The sequence below is a fragment of the Tachyglossus aculeatus genome, chromosome 1 (genome assembly GCF_015852505.1).
Source record: "Tachyglossus aculeatus isolate mTacAcu1 chromosome 1, mTacAcu1.pri, whole genome shotgun sequence".
Classification (NCBI taxonomy): Eukaryota; Metazoa; Chordata; class Mammalia; order Monotremata; family Tachyglossidae; genus Tachyglossus; species Tachyglossus aculeatus.
The window spans coordinates 85,080,169-85,099,042 of NC_052066.1; the positions used below are offsets into that span (position 1 = coordinate 85,080,169).

At 43.2% G+C, this 18,874-nt stretch overlaps 1 protein-coding gene across 3 annotated transcripts in view; it reads right to left on the minus strand.

Moving 5' to 3' along the window:
• The window catches only part of RBP2 (retinol binding protein 2), a 104,625-nt gene extending 87,133 nt beyond the window's left edge, over positions 1-17,492 (minus strand). For 2 of the 3 annotated variants that reach the window (XM_038748280.1, XM_038748272.1), the window contains exon 1: positions 17,367-17,483. The gene's annotated coding sequence lies outside the window, so the exon portion shown is untranslated. Of the gene's footprint in view, positions 1-17,366 lie in introns of all 3 variants that reach the window. The other variant, XM_038748298.1, reaches the window with a different exon arrangement.
• Positions 17,493-18,874: the final 1,382 nt, after the last annotated feature.

Consider the following 18,874-nt stretch of genomic DNA (forward strand, 5'->3'; position numbering starts at 1 on the left):
TCTCCCATTCTCCTATCTCTCCCCGCTTCAGTCTATACTTCACTCTGCTGCCCAGATTATCTTTCTACAGAAACACTCTGGGCATGTCACCCCCCTCCTCAAAAATCTCCAGTGGTTGCCTCTCAACCTTCGCATGAAGCAAAAACTCTTCACTATTGACTTCAAAGCTCTCCATCACCTTGCCCCCTCCTACCTCACCTCCCTTCTCTCCTTCTACAGCCCAGCCGGCACCCTCCGCTCCTCTGCCGCTAACCTCCTCACTGTGCATCGTTATCTCCTGTCCTGCTGATGACCCCTGGCCCAGGCCCTCTCTTTGGCCAGGAATGCCCTCCCTCCTCACATCTGCCAAACTAGCTCTCTCCCCCGCCCCCTTCAAAGCCCTACTGAGAGCTCACCTCCTAAAAGAGACCTTCCAAGACTGAGCCCCCCTTTTCCTCTGCTCCTCCTCCCCTCCTATCACCCCTACTCCCTCCCTCTGCCCTACCCCCTTCCCTGCCCCATAGCTCTTGTGTATATTTGTACACATTTATTATTCTATTTATTTTATTAATGACGTATATATCTCTATAATTCTACTTATCTATTTTGATGCTATTAATGCCTGTCTACTTGTTTTGTTTTGTTATCTGTCTCTCCCTTCTAGATTGTGAGCCCGTTGTTGGGTAGAGATTGTCTCTGTTGCCGAATTATACTTTCCAAGCACTTAGTACAGTGCTGTGCACACAGTAAGTGCTCAATAAATACAATTGAATGAATGAATGTCTTCTGTCCTTCACTAAAAAGGCAGAAGAAAGGCTAGCCTGCAGCCATTCTCTCCAAAGGTCAAATAGAGATCTGACCTTTCAGGAGACTTGAGGAAAGGAGATCTTGTTTTCTTTCCCCCAACACCCTGCTGCCCACCAACAGCACACAATTGGCTCATTTAATGTCTGCCTCCCCAACTAGTCTGTAAGCTCCTTGAGGGCAGGAATCACGTCTACAAACTCTTCTATATTGTACTCTATTGTAACCATTTCTTCAGGATTTCTTAGCTTGGCTACTCTGGCATGAATTTGACGCGCTGGACAAGATTTCTAAACATGACCAGCAATTTCCATTGTCCCCTAGGTTAATATCTTTTCTGGCTTCTCATCTCTTCAGAGCAGAGAAATGGTCCCTATGTTCCTGTCTTTATTTATGACGTAACTCCTTCTAGGAAAGCATGTTTAAGAGCTTTCTTTCCAGTGTTCTTATTTTTCAAAGGAACATTAAAAATAGCCTTATTCTATATTCCCTATTTGCAAAATTATTATTTTTTATGGTAGTCATTAAATGCAACTCTGTGCCAGGCACTATTCTAAGGGCTGGGGTAGATATAAGCTAATCTGGTTGGACATAGTCCATGTCCCACATAGGGCTCACAGTCTTCAACCCCATTTTGCAGATGAGGGAACTGAGGCACAGAGAAGTGAAGTGACTTTCCCAAGGACACACAGCAGACAAGTGGTGGAGCTAGGATTAGAAGCCAGGTCCTTCTGACTCCATGGGCCCTGCTCTATGGGCAGGGTTTTTCGACCACAGCAATCATCTCCACTCTGTAATTATCCCTAGAAAGAGATATTAATTACAGAATCACTGGTAGGGGGCTGAGAATAAAAATGGTGAGGAAATCTATTTGGAAACCTAATTTTCTAAAATAAGCAAACTGCTAGAGGCAAACAGCCTATAGCCCTCTTCCCTTTGAGTTGGACAGGAAACTTTCAGAGGTCCAGGCACGGGAAACAAGTGATGGGGTAATAGTTCAGGACTTAGATAACATCAAGCTCCAGACTTACGTAACTGTGAGACTTGACTCAACCCTGGGTCTTTCCTTCAGTCTGAAAAGCTTCCCCTTTCCCTCAGCCTATGAACCCTTCCTTCCTTCCTCATCTCTTTTCTATTCTGATTAATTCTGAAAGAAATGGGTAGCCCTGGAACAACCCAAAGCCAATCAGAACAACTGTCCAGTGTGCTTGGAGAACATTCTGGTCCTGAGAGGAGCAACTCGAGCTGGTCCTGAACCCTAGTTTGGGGTGCAAGACAGAGGACCCACACAGCTGCAGGAATTAGCCAACTCTAACCATCCCTCTTGGCCTGGTTTAGCTGCATTTGCCAGCACCTAAAAACACCAGACCACCTTGTGAACATCATAGCTGACACATTTCCTTTTCAGCTACAAGTTCACAAAATCCCTAAACCAGAGATTGAAAAGATTTGGTAAATTGACCGTCCTTGTAATGTCCTCTTTCACCTTCAAACCATATCTTCTTTCCTGCTAAGGATGTATCTCGAGTAGCTTCCCCCCAGTTGTATTCTAGGCCTTTTACTTTCCTCTCGCAGAGAACCTCCATTTATCAGTGTTGTATTCATTCATCAGCACCACCTCCTGCCTCTGGAATTTCCCTAACTCTCTGGTGCAGTGACTTTAAGTGGTATATTCTATTTCCTAGACCTCGGCAACCAGGGGAAACTAAATTCCAAACAATATGAAATTAGAGAAGGTCTCCCTTCCCTAAGGCCAATTCAGAACTGCTTACACCACAGATATTCTACAGGGCTTTACCTCATCTACTTTCAAATGATTCAAGTGAGAGAAAATTTACTGTTTCAGTAATTTCCTCCAATAATCCATATCTAGGTTTTTCCCCCCTCCGGGAAATGCAAACCTAATTTTTCTTTGTTTAGCATCATCTAGGTGGTTGTAGTTTATTGTCCCATCTCTCATTGCTATTATGAGGCCCAATTATCCCATATTATGCACTCTTCCAACATTCCTAGGTGAAACCAAAGGAGTGGAAAGGATCATTATGATCGCTAGTATAATTGTTATGCATATGACTTTCTAAATCAAATTAGGCTTACATACATTTTTACATTCCTTGAAAGGTGATTTTATAAAGCCTTCAAGGCTTACTGCAGCTGAAGGAATCATTTAAAAATCTTTATTGAAACTTTCAGATTTCTAATTGCACATGCATTTATCTGAGATTCATCCTTGCATAAATCCTTCTTAGTTCTGAGAATCATGCATAAAACAGCTAACAAAAAAGTTTGGAAGTATGTTCTTAATAGAAATATTTATTCTAAGGCAGGGTCAAAAATAACCCTGCCTAATTAGTAACAGATGGGCTGTTCTGGTACACATTTCTGCAGGGTTTATTAGTGAGGGCTATTCTGGCATGATTTCAGCATGCTGGACAAAATTTCTAAACATGACCAGCAATTATCCATTGTCCTCTAGGATGGTATCTTTTTTGACTTCATCTTTTCAGAGACTGGAAACGCTCCCCATGTTCCTCTTTTCCCCCACTAATTCAATCAATCAATAGCTTTTATCGAGTGCTTACTGTGCACAGAACCCTGCATTAAATGCTTGGGAGAGTTTTCCCTATGCTTTACCATTCCTCAGTTATTTTCTTTCTCTCTCACTATTCCCTTTTCCATTACTTATCCTGCTTATTGACTCTGTCCCATTTACTCAATGCTTGCATTTTTCCCTCTTCCTTCTCAACAACCTTCCCTTCCAGAGGAACCACCCTGAATCCACAGCAGGCAGAAGAGTGGGTCAGTATTTTTTTCTGAAACTAGAAGACGGAAAGTAAAAAATACCCAGAATAGATACTGGATATTCAACAAACAACCTGAAAACGCCTGTTTGGAGTTGTATTAAGAATCATCTTGACATCAGCATTCAGTACCACTTGCAGCACGAAGGAGGGGAAGAAATGAAAATCAAACAGAAATAAATGTTTCGCCAGAATACACCTTACTGTCTATCTTTGTCTCTTATCTCTCTTGTTCAACTTTCAACAACTCTCTTGTTCCCCCTTCTAGACTGTGAGCCCGTTGTTGGGTAGGGACCACCTCTATATGTTGCCGACTTATACTTCCCAAGCGCTTAGTACAGTGCTCTGCACACAGTAAGTGCTCAATAAATACGGTTGAATGAATGAATAAATGAATGAATGAATGAACTAGCACTGAATGAACTAGCACCTCAACCCTGGCCGAACTCAAGAACTAACTTTATGAACACTTTTCAGGCTAAAAACCAGAGTCAGCCCCCTCCTGCATGTCTTCTGATATTTACGAGCTTCAGTAAGCTCTAATTTTTTTCTTAAACTAATCCTTTTAAAAAATAGGTGTGCAGACAAAATGAAGCAATCCAGGTAAACTTAGCAAGAAATATACCAGGCCTGCCGAGAGCCTATTTTACATGTAACAGGAGAGTTCTTTTTCCATATCGCTGCTTTACTTTTAGCCCAGGCTTCCAGAGAGCAAAGCAAATTGAAGTCGGGCTAAAACAGTCCAAGTTTTACTTTCAAGGTAGGGATGAACAGTGTTGAAATGATTAACCTGTAGGCTGCAGTACTGATTTAGGGTGCTTCCCATGACATATTGCAGTAAGCATGTAGTGGCCTCCAGGAATTCTAGTGCACTCCTGAGAGTCCTGTGGTTTGGAGACTGAGAATTGTGGAACTACCAGGCCGAAGAAACACCAAGTTAAGCCTCAACTGTGGAAGAGAAGTCTGGGAACTTTCCTACAGCCCAGAAGCAGCATTGCCTAGTGGATAGAGCACAGGCCTGGGACTCAGAAGGACCTGGGTTCTAGTCCTGGCTCTGCTACTAATCTGCTGTGTGACCTTGGGCAAGTCACTTCACTTCTCTGTGCCTTAATTACCTCATCTGTAAAAAGGGGATGAAGACTGTGAGCTCCATATGGGGCATGGACTGTGTCCAACCTGATTACCTTGTATCTACCCCAGAGCTTAGAACAGTGCCTGGCACACAGTAAGCGCTTAACAAATACCATAAAGACAAAGTCTTCTATATGTTACCAGGAACGAGGGTGTCCAAAGGAGTGAGGGTAGTCCCACCACAAAGGGGGTGCTTTCTAGGCCCCATGGGACCCAGAGAAGCAGCATGGCTCAATGGAAAGAGCACGGGCTTGAGAATCAGAGGTCATGGGTTAAAATCCCGGCTCTACTACTTAGCTGTGTGACTTTGGGCAAGTCACTTAACTTCTCTGTGCCTCAGTTCCCTCATCTGTAAAATGGGGATGAAGACTGTGAGCCCCATGTGGGACAATCCGATCACCTTGTATCCTCCCCAGCACTTAGAACAGTGCTTTGCACCTAGTAAGTGCTTAACAAATGCCATCATCACCATCAGATTTCCCCACTAAAGACCCAGCCTCTAGGCATAACAGTACCAGAAATGTTTTGGGCTTCTCCTCTTTAAACCACTTTCTTTATCAGGAATTTTTGGGGTTCCTGAATTTATTAATGAATGAAATGCAGGGCACTTGCTTATACATTCTGATTTCATATTCTACCCTTTTTTGAATTTAGAGTCTGAAAATGCAGTTGCCTATGGCCACCAGTCCTCTGCTATTTTTTTTTCTAGCTGAGCCTACCGAATCACAAAATATAAGGGGTGCCATTTTACAGAGAAGAGATGGGAAAGATCATCCTAATTGCATCGAGTTCTATATAGACAGGTGACTGGAGGAGGTCAGAGCGGGAAATAGAATGGAATATGTGCCAAAGTGCTAACTGAGGATGCGGAAAGGACAATTTCCAGGGAAAGGATTTATGATGCAGCTTTTGAACCTGGCCATCAAAGTGCCCATCATCACTGTCAAATAAATAAATCCAAGTTCTATTCTTTTTCTTAGATGGTATGGATGGATTAAGTTTTCTAGATGTGCTTTCTAAGCACAGAACTGATGAGAGAAAGAGTAGGTGGAGATCATAAATACTGACAGTCATTTAACTGAGTTGAAGTGAGTTTTCTAAAGTTAAATGAAAAATGCAAAAGTATCCATTTAGAGCATTTTCTTCACATCTGAAAGTAGTTTCAAATTCTTCAGTTGGGCAAGGCATTTTTAATAGGAAGACTAACTATACTTGCTCTTGAAGCAATGACCCCAGAGAGAAAAGCTGTCTATATGATTGCAATAATACTAGGTCTCCAACAACTAAATTTCCTTAGGTGGATGGTAATTGAGCTACATAGCTATCCACTAAAAGGTATGTAAATATTAGGTTTGTGAATGTTCCATAGGACTGCAGGAAGTCAGAGGGGAAAATTAGCAGACATTTGGTGAATTAAGTAAGGGTTGTGTGACCTGCAAGACTTTCTAAAGGAGTACTGATTTTTGTTTTTAACAAAGTCCAAGGAATTATTGAGCAGTAAAAAGAATTATATAAAATTTAATTGCAGATTGAGTCCTGTGTTCCGATTTGCTCTTAATTTGTACCTGAGGGGGAGTAATAGTGGTCACTTAATGAACTGTGATTTGGGTGATGACTAGAGCTGAGGAGAAAAGAACAGCCTTACTACTCATCCATTGTATTTTATTTCTGGAGTTGGGGAGGACAGACTTCTGAGCCTTGCCATGAGGAAGACTCTATAGCAAGGGAAGCTAAAGTGTAAATTGTATGCTATATCCTTGACATCCCCCTGGATTGTAAGCTCCTGCAAAATAGGGATAATAGAGTCTACTTGGGCTGTGAGCCCCTCGTGGCATCCGTGATCTTGTATCTAACCCAGTGCTTAGTACAGTGCTTGGCACACAATAAGCACTTAACGAATACCACAACTATTACTAACAATGTAGCATCAATGGGGTAACTCACTCATGAACCTGAGGATAGAACCACAATCAGATCCAGTGCTGGCACCTATACATGTTGAGCTGGGATTCTTTGGATGCATCTGATTTCAGAACCAAAAGCAGCATGCAGGCAATCAATCAATCATGCTTACTGAGCACTTACTGTGTACAGAGCACTGTACTAAGCGCTTGGGAGAGTACAATATAACGGAGTTGGTAGTCATGTTCCTTGCCCACAATGAGCAGACAGGCTTAGGGCAGTCTCCCTTAATAATTCACATATGGAAAAATCACTGTAGGATTGGTGTTTTAGAATGATTTTGATTCAGAGATGCATTACTTAGCAATCTACAGACCCCACAGATGACAGTTTTCCAGCAGGCCTAGCTCTGTGAAAGCTTTTTTAAAGCATACTTTGAACACACGTTTCAGCCCATAAAGTAAAGGTAGGTGCTAAGCAAGGTGATGTGTGCCTGTGGGAATCCCTGCTGGTCTCGCCTTGGTCCCATAGAAAATGCTCCAGAGGATCAGCTACACCCACGTCTAATAAAATTGGTATTTGTTAAGCGCTTACTATGTGTCAGGTACTATACTAAGCGCTGGGATGGATACAAGCAAATCAGGCTGGACCCAGTCCCTGTCCCATGTGGGGCTCACAGTCTCAATCCCCATTTTACAGATGAGGTAACTGAGAAATGAAGTGGCTTGCCCAAGATCCCACAGCAGACATGTGGCAGTGCCAGGATTAGTACCTAAGTTTGCTACTATATCCATGTGTCATTGATAGTTCAGAGATAAAGGCATGAACTAGGCCTTGGCTGGTGTTCCTCTCTACTTTATTTGGCTGAGCAATTTCCAATCAACCAAGCAATCAGTGGTAATCATTGAGCCCTTACAGTTTGCAAAGCACTGTAATTAGTGCTTGGGAAAGTACAGTATGATAGAATTGGTAGAAATAATGATAATAATAATAATAATGGCATTTGTTAAGCGCTACTATGTGCAAAGCACTGTTCTAAGCACTGGGGGGGATAATAATAATGATGGTATTTGTTAAGCGCTTACTATGTGCAAAGCACTGTTCTAAGCGCTGGGATACAAGGTAATCAGGTTGTCCCACATGGGACTCACAGTCTTAATCCCCATTTTTACAGATAAGGGAACTGAGGCACAGAGAAGTTAAGTGACTTGCCCAAAGTCACACAGCTGACAAGTGGCGGAGCCTGAATTAGAACCCATGACCTCTGACTCCCAAGCCCGGGATCTCCCTGCCCACAAGGAGCTTGCAGTCTATAGGGGGAGATAAACATTAAAATAAATTATAGATATAGGAAAGAGTAGAGCATTATGATACATACTTCTTCCCCTCTTAGACTGTGAACCCACTGTTGGGAAGGGACTGTCTCTATATGTTGCCAACTTGTACTTCCCAAGCACTTAGTACAGTGCTCTGCACACAGTAAGCACTCAATAAATACGATTGATTGATTGATTGATTGATTGATTGTGGGGCTGTGGTGCGAATCAGAGGGCTTACAGAGTACACAGCCAAGTGCAAAGACAACTCAGAGGGGAGCATGGATAGAGGAAATGAGGGCTTAGTCAGGAAAGGCCTCTTACAGGAGATGTGCCTTCAGGAGCTTTTTGAAGGTGGGGAAAGTTGTGGACTGTGGTTTTGAAAGAGGAGGGAGATCCAGGCCTGAGGGAGCATGTGGGGAAGAGATTAGTGGTGGGATAGATGAGATTAGAGAACCAGTGTGGCTCAGTGGAAAGAGCATGGGCTTTGGAGTCAGAGGTCATGGGTTCAAATCCCAGCTCCGCCAGTTGTCAGCTGTGTGACTTTGGGCAAGTCACTTAACTTCTCTGGGCCTCAGTTACCTCATCTGTAAAATGGGGATGAAGACTGTGAGCCCCCCGTGGGACAACCTGATCACCTTGTAACCTCCCCAGTGCTTAGAACAGTGCTTTACACATAGTAAGCACTTAATAAATATCATTATTATTAAGGTACAGTGAGTAGACGGGCATTAGAGGAGCAGTGTGCGTTTTGGGTTGTATACTAGGGGATTAGCGAGGTTAGGTGGGAGGGAGAGAGCTGTTTGAGTGCTTTAAAGCTAATAGTAAGGAGTTTCTGTCTTACATGAAGGTGGGTGGGAAACAATTGGAGGTTTTTGAGGGGTGGGGAGATACGGACTGAAGTTTTTTTAGGACAATGATCCAGGCAGCAGGCCCAAGTATGAACTGCCAAGGGGAGAAACAGGAGGCAGGTAGGGCAACGAGGAGGCTGATGTCTGGCCACCGCAATAGGTAATTAATAGCTATCAACAAAAGTCACAGCTAGGGACTGAAAGACTTGGAGGAGAGAGTGCATCTCTCTCTCCCCCTCTAACAGCAAGCTCATTTTGAGCAGGGAACCTGTCTACCAGCTCTGTTGTTTTGTACTCTCCCAAACACTTAGAACAGTGCTGTGCACACAGTAAGTGCTCAATAATACCACTGACTGATTGATCGAAAGCCCAACCTTTGTTTTCAATTTTTCTGCAAGGAAGCAGTCAGAGACAGATCTGGCAGACTCATCGATGGTATTCATTGAGTCCTTATTATGTGCAGAGTTTTGTACTAAGCACTTGGGGGGAGTACAATACACAGAACTGGAAGACATGTTCCCTTTCCCAAATGAGCTTACAGTCTAGAAGGGGAGATGGACATTGATATAAATAAATCATTTATAATATATAATTGAAAGCTATGTACACAAGGGTAAAGTTGTAAAGGGTAAAGGGTAAAGCCACACTTCAGATGTCAAAAAGTGGAACCATATGTCCTCAGTGCTGACAACATTTCAGTTGATATTGCAACCTGATGCCAACTCACTGTGGAGTCATCACATTGTGACATCTTGTACTATCTGGAATTGATTGAGATGTGTCCCGATCATTTATTTTATACCCTGAGTAATCTCTCATCTCCTCCTCCTACTTCCCTCCCTTCTGTATCCCTTTGTACCCCCTAAACACTTAGATATGCTCTCCCAGCGCACCTCAACAGCAATTTTTTAAGGATTAATTAATCAATCAAGGTATTTATTGAGCACTTACTAGAAACTTGGGTGAGTATGCTGCATATTTTCTTTTACTACTAAGCACTTTGGTGAGTGTGCTACATATTTTTTTTTTTACTACTTTCTTGCTTCCCCTACATGTAATTTCTTTTAATGCCTGTTTCCTCTGCTAAAACACAAGTTCACTGAGGGCAGGGATTGTAATTACCCACTCTATTATAGTCTCCCAAGTGTTTAGTACAGGGCTCTATCCATGGTAAGTGCTTAATAATAATAATGTTGGTATTTGTTAAGCGCTTACTATGTGCAAAGCACCTGTTCTAAGCTCTGGGGGAGATACAAAGTAGTCAAGGTTGTCCCACGTGGAGCTCACAGTCTTAATCCCCATTTTACAGATGAGGGAACTGAGGCACAGAGAAGTTAAGTGACTTGCCCAAAGTCACACAGCTGACAAGTGGCGGAGGCGGGATTAGAACTCATGACCTCTGACTCCCAAGCCCATGCTCTTTCCACTGAGCCATGCTGCTTAATAAATACCGATTGTACATTCAAACTTTCTTCAGCTCTTTCACGTGATTATATCTATGCCTTCTTTGTGTTCTTTTTATTCATCTTGCTCACACTATTTATTCATCATTTTTATCTGCTTTCCTCCCTTTTTTATATTACAAGCTCTCTCCACCTTCAAAGCCCTAAATCACACCTCCTCCAAAATACCATCCCTGAATAGGCCCTCACTTCTCCTAACCATCCTTCCTTCCGCACCACCTATGCACTTGGATCTGTACCCCTTAGGTACTTGATATTTTCCCCACCCTCAGCCCACAGCACTTATGTTCATACCTTTATATTCTTCCATTCCACTAACTATAATTTATTTTAATGTTTTTCTCCCCCTCTAGAATGTGAGCTCCTTATGGGCAGGAAATACCTGTATCAACTCTCTTGTATCACATTCTCCCATGAGGCTAGTATAAAGCTTGGGACACAATGAGTACTTAGTAAATACCCTTGACTGATGCTCAGTAAATACCCTTGACTGATGCTCAGTAAATACCCTTAGTTGATTGAAGACAGAAAATTGCCTTGCTTTTGTTATACTCACCCAATCATTTAGTAAAGTTCTTCTAAGTAGATACTCAATAAAGACCTTTCACTGATTGATAATCAAGCTAAGATTCTCCTAAACATAACAAGGTTTTTTGCAGAAGACTTCATACCTTAAGTTTAGTAAAAACATTTCTTTAATAGTTTCACTCCTGCTCAACCTTTTATTCTTGATATGTAAAGTTGTCAACTATCACCTCTACACTGATGACACCCAAATCTACATCTCCACCCCTGTTTTTCTCTCCCTCCCTCCAGGCTCGCATCTCCTCCTGCCTTCAGGACATCTCCATCTGGATGTCTGCCTGCCATCTAAAACTCAATGTCCAAGACTGAGCTCCTTATCTTCCCTCCTAAACCCTGTCCTCTCCCCGACTTTCCTGTCACTGTAGACAGCACTACCATCCTTCCCGTCTCACAAACCCACAAGCTTGGTGTCATCCTCGACTCCGTTCTCTCATTCACCCCACACATACAATCCCTCACCAAAGCTTGCCAGTCTCACCTCCACAACATCGCCAAGATCCACCCTTTCCTCTCCATCCAAACCTCTACCTTGCTGGTTCGATCTCTCATCCTATCCCAACTGGATTACTGCATCAGCCTCTTTTCTGATCTCCCATCCTCCTGTCTCTCCCCGCTTCAGTCTATACTTCAATCTGCTGCCTGGATTATCTTTCTACAGAAACACTCTGGGCATGTCGCTCCCCTCCTCAAAAATCTCCAGTGGTTGCCTATCAACCTTCGAATCAAGCAAAAACTCCTTACCCTGGGCTTCAAGGCTGTCCATCACCTCGCCCCCTCCTACCTCACCTCCCTTCTCTCCTTCTCCAGCCCAGCCCGCACACTCTGCTTCTCTGCCGCTAACTTCCTCACTGTGCCTCGCTCTCGCCTGTCCCACCATCGACCCCCGGCCCACATCCTCCCCCTGGCCTGGAATGCCCTCCCTCCACACATCCACCAAACTAGCTCTCTGCCTCCCTTCAAAGCCCTACTAAGAGTTCACCTCCTCAGGAGGCCTTCCCAGACTGAGCCCCCCCTTTTTCCTCTCCTCCTCCTCCCCTCCCTATTGCCCCCCATTCCTCCCTGTGTCCTTCCCCCTTCCCCTCCCCACAACACTTGTGTGTATTTGTGGATACTTATTACTCTATTTATTTTATTAATGATGTGTATATAACTATAATTCTATTTATTCTGATTGTATTGACACCTGTCTACTTGTTTTGTTTTGTTGTCTGTCTCTCTCTTCTAGACTGTCAGCCCGTTGTTGGGTAGGGACTGTCTCTATATGTCGCTGATTTGTACTTCCCAAGTGCTTAGTACAGTGCTCTGAACACAGTAAGTGCTCAATAAATACGATTGAATGAATGAATGAAAGTTGCCGTTGTGGTTGGAGACTTCAGAGTGATGAGCTAATTTGAGTAAAGAATTGACTTCTACTTGGAGAAGCAGTGTGGCTCAGTGGAAAGAGCCAGGGCTTTGGAGTCAGAGGTCATGGGTTCAAATTCCGGCTCCACCACTTGTCAGCTGTGTGACTTTGGGCAAGTCACATCACTTCTCTGGGCCTCAATTACCTCATTTGTAAAATGGGGATGAAGACTGTGAGCCCCCCGTGGGACAACCTGATCACCTTGTAACCTCCCTAGTGCTTAGAACAGTGCTTTGCACATACTAAACACTTAATAAATGCTATCATTATTATTATTGTTATTATTAATACTATATAGTAGTTACCTCAACCTGTTACTCACTTTCCCCAATCAGCCCCCGTTATTAGTCAATCAAACCTATTTATTGAGCGCTTACTAAGTGCAGAGCACTGTACTAAGCTCTTGGGAGAGTACAATACATCAAAATTAACAAACAAGTTCCTTCCCATGACAAGGTTGCAGGCTAGATGTTTAACTTTATTAGATTTCTCCTTGTTTCATCTGGTCTTTACTAGAAGATAAGCAACTTGAGGAAGAGACTGCATTTTCTCTATTAGAGGAAGCAATGTGGTCTAGTGGAAAGAAGGCAGGCCTGTAATCCAGAGGACCTGGGTTCAAATCTTAGCTCTGCCAATTGCTTGTTGTATGACCTTAGGCAAGTCATTTAACTTCTCTGTATCTCAGGTGTCTCAACAGGAAAGTGGGGATTAAATACCTGTTCTCGCTCCCATTTAGATGGTGAGCCCCTTAAGGGACAGGCACCGTGTCCAACTTAATTAACTTGTACTTACCCCAGCTCTTAAAACAGTATTTGACACAGAGTAAGAACTTAACAAATATCATAAAAAAATACCAGATCTACTGCCATACAATCAATCAGCTGATCAATGGAAGTCATTGAGCACTTCCTGTATGCAGAGGAAGACATGTCTTCCTCTTAATGTCTTAATGTCTTAATGTCTGTGTGCAGACATTAAGCACTTGGGAAAGTACAATACAACTGAGTTGGTAGACATGATCCCTGCCCACAGGAAACTTATAGTCTACCGGGGGAGGAGATGTTACAGAAGATTAGGGAGCAGGGAAATAATAATAATAATAATAATAATAATAATAATAATAATGATAATAGTAATTGTTAAATGCTTACTATGTGCCAAGCACTGTTCTAAGTGCTGGGGTAGATACAGGGTAATCAGGTTGTCCACGTGGGGCTCACCCATTTAATCCCCATTTTACAGATAAGGTAACTGAGGCACAGAGAAGTTAAGTGACTTGTCCAAGGTCACACAGCAGACAAGTGGCGGAGGCAGGATTAGAACCCATGTTCTCTGACTCCCAAGACCGGGCTCTTTCCACTATGCCACGCTGCTTAGTAGAGTATAAGGGCATTTACAGAAGTATTTTGGGACTGGGGCTAGTATCCCCAGGCGAGAGTGAGTAAGTGCTCAAAGTGCTCAAAGGAGAATATTCACTGAACAGAATTCCATGGAAAAGCACTGTCAAAGGTCATCTGAAAGGATGATACAGCAACTCAGCTTCAGTCACCAGATCCAGAAGAATCCATTACAGAACTCCCTCTACGTCTTTGACCCTGTCTGATAGTGGGACACCGGAGTTGGCTCCAAGCATCGATTTCCATGTCTCAGCAGAATAATCTACAATGAAGTTAAAGTGAAATTATCCTATTCAAGAGCATACGGCAGTTAATATATAAAGGACACTTGTGGAGCAGTGACAAGGAACTGCTGCAACAACAGATGAAAGGAGCACTAGCCTGGGAGATAAGCGATTTATTCATCCATCTTCTGCTGATCCCTTGGGTGGCATTTGGAGAGCTTCCAGAGATCGTTGTGCTTTAGGTCTCCAACCAAGAGGGACAATAAAACAACATCACCTGAATACCCCTGGATTTATATCAGCCATGGATTAATGATATGAAAGGAAACAATTCATTCTGTGGATTTTATGCAGCAAATGTATAAACCCTCATAAGCTTTAGTACAAGAACTGACTGTTGTTATGCCATTTATTTCCTTGACCTTGGTGCCGGAATGTTTGATGTTTGAGAGTGCCTAGTAGAAGAAGCAGTAACGGACACGATGTACCCAACATGAACGGGGCATGGACACAATGTAGAAAAGCATGTTTGTTAAACATCCATCTTTTCAACCATCTTCTGCATGGATAGCATCATCTTTGAGAATGCAGAGAGCTATATCTGTTTCATTAATATGTAACACTAGGGATAAAACTGGTTGGGTTTTAATATCAGAGTTCTTTTTGAAATGAATTTGGGGATACAGTACATCTTACATTCAACATTGCAAACTTTATTAGCAAATAAATGCAAAAGGCTACTAATTCATGGAAAAGTGTGGTTGTTTAATTTAGTGGAGCAATATAATAGCCCCAGATTTTCAGGAAATAATTGATTCATTTGCGATGTGATTGAGCTGGTGAAGTTCATACCTAGCGGAGACTGTAGAATCTCCTTCTCTAGAGATTTTGAGGAAAAGGTAAATTACATTCCAGATTCGTTTAATTGCAGACCGGCTGACAGACAAGGTGACTAGAAGTGGCTTCCAGCCCTTTGATTTTATGTTTGCTTGATGTTCTCTATTGCTGTTTTACAGATCATTCAGGCTGATGGATGAATTTAAAAAATACTTTTCTGCTAGGAGTATATGAATGAGAGGCAAGAAGCCCAGCTTGGGGAAGGCCAAGGAAGGCAAAGTATGGGGCCCAAAGATCTGGTTAGGTAGAGGTCGGAAGGGGATAATACTAAGGCCAGGGAGAAGGGGTTGGAATAATGGAGGAAGGGTTCCAGAGGTCAGCTGATGGAGATGAGGAAAAGCAAGAGGAGATGGAAGCGGACTGTGGGGCACAGGTCCAAGGAATAATTTTTTTCTTGTGCCTACAGACATGTCTCTCTATTGTCGCAGTCACTGACAGCCTGCTCGGATAGCAGACAGATGCATAGAGTAATAATAATGATGCCATTTGCCAAATGCTTTCTAAATGCCAAGCACCGTTCTAAGCACTGGGGTAGATACAAGATAATCAGGTTGTCCCAGGTGGGGCTCCTAGTCTTAATCCCCATTTTACAGTTGAGATAACTGAGGTACAGAGAAGTGAAGTGACCTGCCCAAAGTCACACAGCTGATAAATGGCGGAGCGGGGATTAGAACCCAGGACCTCTGACTCCCAAGCCTGGGCTCTTTCCACCAGGCCACACTGCTTCCCGTGATGTCACGTGTTACACCAAACACACAACATGACATAATAACAGCACATGCACTCTTTTGTCAATCAGATCAAAACCACCCTACAACATTAGAAGCAGCGTGGCTCAGTGGAAAAAGCCCGGGCTTTGGAGTTAGAGGTGATGGGTTCAAATCCCAGCTCTGATAATTGTCAGCTGTGTGACTTTGGGTGAGTCACTTAACTTCTCTGGGCCTCAGTTCCCTCATCTGTAAAATGGGGTTTAAGACTGTGAGCCTGCCTTGGCACAACCTGATCACCTTGTAACCTCCCCAGCGCTTAGAACAGTGCTTTGCACATAGTAAGCACTTAATAAATGCCATCATTATTATGTTCCACAAGCAATGGTACTTAGTGACAGAAGCTGAGTCAGGGTCAGGATACTTACATTAAAATAAAAAAATAAAATACCAGACATAAGAGCCCCGTGTCATATCTGAACCACCTGTGTGCTGTGTACCTTGGCCAAGTCACTTCACTTCTCTGTGATATGTTGCCAACATATATATATATGTATATATATATATATATTGCCAACTTGTACTTCCCAAGCACTTAGTACAGTGCTCTGCATACAGTAAGCGCTCAATAAATACGATTGAAAGAATGAATGAATGAATGTGATTCAATTATCTCATCTGTAAAATGGGGATTAAGACTGTGAGCCCATCTGGGACATGGACTGTTTCCAATCTGATTAGTTTGTATCTACCCCAGTGCTTAATACAGTGCCTGGCACATAGTAAGTACTTAAAAAGGGTACAGGCCAGTTGAAAACTGGACCATCTGTATAAAATTAGATAACTGCAATACCTTGTATTCACATATTAATCTGCATATCTCTACGTATAAGGAACATAGGAAGAAAGGTATTTGGAAGGGGAACTCAAACATGAAGATAATAAAGTTGGAGGAGAAATGAATAAAAAGGAGAAGTGGTGAGATTGAAGGAAGAAGTTGAAATGAGAATCACAAAAAGGGGAGACAATCTATTTGAATAACCTTCAAGATTTCACAGGGATCAGTTAGTGTAAAACTAATGCCCTCTCGATATTTCTAGAACTCATATTCTAATATAGGTATTCACACACACCTAGGAGTCAGGTAGCTTCCTACGCATTTCTGCCTGTTCATGTTCTTCCTTCTCAGGCTGCCGTATTAAATCTAATTGCTCACTGGATGTCCCGTAATTGGTCTATCCCAGTGGCAGAGTATAAGGGACGCAGTTTACCTCCACACCAGGAGCCAATGCCTTCTTGGAAAATAATCGAGTCATTGCCAAGACTTTAACCCTTTTGGGACTTCTTTAGGTGATGCAGGTCAACAAATTAATCAAACAATCAATTGTATTTATTGAGCGCTTACTGTGTGCAGAGCACTGTACTAAGTGCTTGGGAAGTACAAGTTGGCAACATATCATCATCATCAATCGTATTTATTGAGCGCTTACTGTGTGCAGAGCACTGTACTAAGCACTTGGGAAGTACAAGTTGGCAACATATAAAGACGGTCTCTACCCAACAGTGGGCTCACAGTCTAGAAGGCTCCTACCCCACTTCCTTCATCTTTTTTTTTTAAATAGTATTTGTTAAGCACTGCGCTTACTATGTGTCAGACATTGTACGAAGCACTGGAGTATATTTTGGATTTAGTCCCTAACACACATGGGGCTGAAAATAATCCCCATTTTACAGTTGAGGTAACTGAGGCACAAAGAAGTTAAGTGACTTCTCCAAGCGGTAGAGCCAGGATTAGAACACAGGTGCTCTGACTTGCAGTCCTGTGCTCTTTTCACTACAACAAGCTGCATCTAGTTTTTAAACCCGCATCAGGGACATTTATTATTAAGGTTTAGAAATGGCCTTACCCTGTTGCAGGTTTTTTGAGACGGCTCTCACTTTTTCCTTTCAGCTGTCTACTCCCCAACTGTTTTCTTTTCTCCTTTTCTCTGTATGCCGAGAAATACACAGAGAATACTTGCCAAAACAATTCCAGTTCTGTGAATGTGATCAGCTTGTCTTGAGGTCAGAAAGGGAACTTCCTCTTTGAGGGTGGGCCTTCCAGGAAGAGGCCAATGGGCTAGATTCACGCAGGAGGAAAGAGAAAGGGCAGGAAAGAGAGGGAACACACAGACAATCACAAAGGAGACTTGTCTTGATGTCCAGATTTCTCTCACTCTCTACTTGGCATTTACCTGTAAATAGCACTTGGATCTGGGAGAAGCAGCGTGGCTCAGTGGAAAGAGCCCGGGCTTTGGAGTCAGAGGTCATGGGTTCAAATCCCGGCTCCTCCAACTGTCAGCTGTGTGACTTTGGGCAAGTCAAAGAGAAGCACAGTGGCTCACTGGAAAGGGAGGGAATGCACAAGACACTCACAAAGGAGACTTGTCTTAATGTCCAGATTTCTCTCACTCTCTACTTGGCATTTACCTGTAAATAGCACTTGGATCTGTGAGAAGCAGTGTGGTTCAGTGGAAAGAGCCCGGGCTTTGGAGTCAGAGGTCATGGGTTCAAATCCCAGCTCCTCCAACTGTCAGCTGTGTGACTTTGGGCAAGTCAAAGAGAAGCACAGTGGCTCACTGGAAAGGGAGGGAATGCACAGACACTCACAAAGGAGACTTGTATTGATGTCCAGTTTTCCCTCACTCTCTACTTGGCATTTACCTGTAAATTAGCACTTGGATCTGTGAGAAGCAGTGTGGTTCAGTGGAAAGAGCCCGGGCTTTGGAGTCAGAGGTCATGGGTTCAAATCCCGGCTCCTCCAACTGTCAGCTGTGTGACTTTGGGCAAGTCGAAGAGAAGCACAATGGCTCACTGGAAAGAGAGGGAACGCACAGACACTCACAAAGGAGACTTGTCTTGATGTCCAGATTTCTCTCACTCTCTACTTGGCATTTACCTGTAAATAGCACTTGGATCTGGGAGAAGCAGCGTGGCTCAGTGGAAAGAGCCCGGGCTTTGGAGTCAGAGGTCATGGGTTCAAATCCCGGCTCCTCCAACTGTCAGCTGTGTGACTTTGGGCAAGTCAAAGAGAAGCACAGTGGCTCACTGGAAAGGGAGGGAACGCACAGACACTCACAAAGGAGACTTGTCTTGATGTCCAGATTTCTCTCACTCTCTACTTGGCATTTACCTGTAAATAGCACTTGGATCTGGGAGAAGCAGCGTGGCTCAGTGGAAAGAGCACGGGCTTTGGAGTCAGAGGTCATGGGTTCAAATTCCGGCTCCTCCAACTGTCAGCTGTGTGACTTTGGGCAAGTCAAAGAGAAGCACAATGGCTCACTGGAAAGGGAGGGAACGCACAGACACTCACAAAGGAGACTTGTCTTGATGTCCAGATTTCTCTCACCCTCTACTTGGCATTTACCTATAAATA